At 40.7% G+C, this 4,464-nt stretch overlaps 1 pseudogene; it reads right to left on the reverse strand.

The window, feature by feature from the left end:
• Positions 1-4,066: 4,066 nt before the first annotated feature.
• LOC130025787 (uncharacterized) lies at positions 4,067-4,163 on the reverse strand (annotated as a pseudogene).
• Between the last annotated feature and the right edge of the window lie 301 nt (positions 4,164-4,464).

The raw sequence follows: 4,464 nt of genomic DNA on the forward strand, positions 1-4,464 counted from the left end.
GCCTCAAACCGATCATTCATGATCTTGACGAAGAAGTCTGACCATCTGGAAGGTGGGCGGCCACGCGGTCTTTTGACATCCCGTGGAATCCAGTCGGTAACAGCTCTAGTCCTGAGTTCGTCTCTAAATCTCATTACGTGACCAGCCCATCTGATTTTCGACACCTTGGCATATGAGACAGCGTCCCTGATTCTTGATCGGCGACGGATGTCAGAACTCCGGATTATCTCTCTCATTTGAGTGAAACGTGATATTCCAAGCATAGTTCTTTCTATTCTTCTTTGGGAGACCTGAATACTGTTCTCATCTTGTTTGCGTAGGGCCCAGGTCTCTGAGGCATATGTTAATGCAGGAAGAACAGTGGAATCAAAGAGATGTGCCCGGAGCCGGAGGTTCTTCTTCCTCTTAGCTATTTATTCGACTTACTTGAAGTCATTCCAAGCTGCTCTCTTCCTCCTGCACAGCTCGGGTGCCAAGTCATTTGTCATGTTGACCTCTCAACCGGAGTAAACATAGCTGTTGCATTCGGAGATAGTCGTTCCATTGAGAGCGAATGGGGCATCAGGAACAAGGCTGTTTCGCATAAACATTGTCTTCGTAAGATACAGCTGTAGTCCTACCTTTCCACACTCACAGTCAAAGTCGGCCAGCATTTGTGCCGCTTGGCTGATGTTTGGTGTTATTAAAACAATGTCATAAGCAAAACGGAGGTGGTGTAGTTACCGACCATCTATCTTCACTCCCATTCCTTCCCATTCAAGTCGTCGCATGATGTTCTCGAGGGTGGCACTGAAGAGTTTAGGTAAAAGGGTATCACCTTGCCGCACCCCACTCTTGACATCAACGATCACTTCTTTGTAGAATGGTGAGATCCTGCTAGTGAATCTGTAATACAGCTCACGGAGGATCCTGATGTACTGGGCTTGAATGCCCTGATTGGCTAGGGCTTCAGTGACCACTTCCGTCTCAACAGAATCAAAGGCCTTCTTTAAATCAATGAACGTTAAACAGCAGCATCTTGAACTCCCGAGAAACCTCAATGAGCTTGGTTATCGTGTGGATATGGTCGATGGTGCTGAATCCTTTGCGGAACCCTGCTTGCTCATATGGTTGTCCTTCATCTAGTGTTCTGCCAATCCTATTTAGGATGACTTGAGTGAACAACTTGTAGATGACAGACAATAGGCAGATCCAGCGATAGTTGCCAATGTCACGGATGTCTCCCTTCTTGAACAGTAGTACGGTCCTGCTGGTTTTCCATTGGGACGGAAACTTGCATTCAGACAGGTAGCGAGTGAAGAGCCGAGCCAGTGTATTGATGAGTACTGACTGCAGGTTCTTCAGGTGTTCAGGTCTGACCGTGTCTGGGCCGGGTGCTGTTTGTTCCTTTACCAACGAAATGGTGTGTCGGATTTCAGAAGGGAGAACGTTGGGAACAACATATCCATCCTGTGGAATTTGGTATGTCGGCAAGTGGACATAGTTATCGAAGAGATTTGAGTAGAAGTCATGGTAATCTTCTCCATTGCCGTTCTGGAGGATGTGATGGATCCATCAGGTCGTCGGAGGGCAGTCATCTTGGTCTTATAGTTGGCGAAGGACAGGCAGGCGTTACGAATAATTTTCCTGGCTTCTGCCGCATCTACCAGTACTTCTGCTCTTCTCTCTTTGAGGTCTTCCTTGATTGCATCTCTGCACTGCTTTGCGAGCTCGGATGTTAGCTTGCGGTTACCTGAGGCATGCGCCAAACCACGCTGGCGAATTAGCTCAAGAGTTTTCGAAGATAGGCGATTTTTTGTGGCTATCTCTCTCTTGGCGTTCCTCGCACATTCATGGAGGTGCTGAACCAGTGGATCGTATTCCTCGTCAATGTTGTCAACAATGGCATCTTCCCATGTTGCCGCAATAGTACCAAAGTATAGTTCCTTAACATTTTAGTTGATTCTAATATACTCGATTTTCTGAGGTATTATTGTGAATGGGATTGTTTTTCTCTATCTCTTTTTTTTTTCTTTCATTTGAAATATATGGGAAAGCCATGGACTACCGGATATTGATTTTGTAATATGCTACTTTACTAAACAAATCTATTGTTCCCAGGAGCTTTTTTGTAGATTCTTTGGGATTTTCCAAATATAGTATCATGTCATCTCCAAATAGTAAAAGCTTGAGTTCTTACTTTTTTATATGGATGCCCTTGATATCCTTTCTTTTTAACGAAATCCTATGGCAAGTACTTCAAGTACTATGTTGAATAGGTGTGGTTACAGTGGGTAACTTGTTTTGTGCCTAATTGTATTCTGGGATTCTAGCTCATTGATTTCTGCTCCAAGCCTTTAGTTTTCTCCCCGTTTGGAATAATGGTTGCTGTGGGTTTGTGGTAGCTTGCTTTGACTAGATTGAAGAAAGTACTTTCAACTCCCGTTTTCTTGAGAGTTTTTCATCATGAATGGATGCTGGATCTCATCAAATGCTTTATCTACATCTATCGATATGATGATATGACTTTTATCTTTATTTTATTGAGATGGTGTATTCTGTTGATTTACTAGAGAATGTTAAGCCATCCTTGCATCCCCAAGATAAACCTACTTGGTCATAGTGTGTGATCTTTTGTTGAGTTTCTGGATTCTCTTTGCTGGTATTTTCTTGAGAATCTGTGTATCTGTATTCATCAAGGAAATAGGTCTGTAATTTTCTTTTTTGTGGTGTCTCTGTCTGATTTGAGTATTAGGGTGATCTTTGCTTCATAGAAACTATTTGGGAGTATTTATGATTCTTCAATTTCCTGGAAATCTTGAAAAATGTTGGCAGCATTTCCTCTTTAAAGCTTTGAAATATTTCACTATTGAATCCATCTGGGCCAGGGATTCTGTTTGGAGGGATACTTTTGACCATCATTTCAATTTCCTTGGTAGTGATAGGTTCAAGTATTCTAAATCTTCTTGGTTCAGGCTTGGGAGGTAATTGGAATCCATTAACCTATCAATTTATTCAAGATTCTCTCATTTCCTGCTGCAAAGATTCTCAAAATAATCTCTGATGATGCGATGGATTTCTGTACTTTCTATTAGGATAACCCCCTTTGCATTTCTGATTCGATTTATTAGAATTCTTTCTGTTTCTTTGAGAGGTTTCTAGAGGTTTATTGATCTTGTTTATTTTCTCAAAGAACCAGCTTTTTCTTTTATTGGTCTTCTGGATTGTATTTTGGGTTTCTAGCTCATTGATTTATACTACAAATTTTATTATTTCCTTGCTCCAGCCTAGTTTGCACTCCTTTTGTTGGTCATTTTCCAAAATCTTGAGCTCTAATTTATTCATGTAGGCCCTTTCTTTCTTCCTGATGAATTCTGGCAGAGCTATAACCTTTCCTCTTAACACTGCTTTTGCTGTGACCCACAAGTTCTGGTAGCTCGCGTCCTCATTCTCATTTGTTTCTGGAACCTTTTTATTTCCGCTTTGATTTCTTCTCTAAGCCAACGGTTGTTCATTACTTCCCTTAAAGAAAATATTTCCTTGCTGAGATTTAGTCTGTTTGATCTATTGAGAAGTGACAAAGTAGTGTTGAAATCTCCACCTAGTACTGTTTTGCTATCAATGTTTTTTTTAAGTCTATTAGAAGTTGTTTTTAAGTCTTTTGCTGGTCTGTCATTGAGCATCTACATTGAGGAGGGTGAGTTCTTTCTGATGTACAGATCCCATGATCATGAAGAAATGACATTCACTGTCTCTTATAACCTTTAGCCTGAAGTCCATGTGGTCTGATACTAGTATGACTACTCCAGCTTTGTGGAGGTGTTCTTTCCTTGAAGACTTGTTTTCCAGCCTTTTACTTTTAGCCCATGGTTGCTTTGATTGCTCAGATGTGTTTCTTGCAGGCATCAGAATGTTGGGTTCAGTTTTCTAACTCATCTTCCTATTCTGTGCCTCTGAATTGGCACATTTAGTCCATTGACATTGAGAGAGATTGTTGTTATGGGGATTTGTGCTATCTTTATGTAGAATTTTTGTACTTGTGGGGATTGCCTTAGCTTAAAGTAGCCGTGTTAGTTCTTCTTGCAACAAAAATATGGAAATCTTTACAAGTTTGCATGTCATCTCTGTGCAAGGACCATGGTAATCTCTGTATCATTTCAATTTTAGTATATGTGTAACCAAACCTAGTAGGAGTTAGTTTTTCTCTTCTGATTACTTTGAGTGTTGTCCTTACTTACCCTATGGCAGACTGTGGTACCTAATCAAGGAAAGTATTTCAAAGCAGCTTGATAGATTTAGAACTTTAATGTCCCAGAAAGAAAAATATGGTTTTTACCATATTATCTTTTACCATAATAAAGGCATCAGTTTTACAAAATAATTCTTTTGGAAGATGTTATATGAGTCCTGTTTAATGCCCTTCCCTGAAACCTTCATTAAGACCATTAAACTAGAGCCTTTTGCTGTTCTCACCTCAGTCCCGTG

Source organism: Sorex fumeus, unplaced genomic scaffold, assembly GCF_029834395.1.
Source record: "Sorex fumeus unplaced genomic scaffold, SorFum_2.1 ptg000032l, whole genome shotgun sequence".
Classification (NCBI taxonomy): domain Eukaryota; kingdom Metazoa; phylum Chordata; class Mammalia; order Eulipotyphla; family Soricidae; genus Sorex; species Sorex fumeus.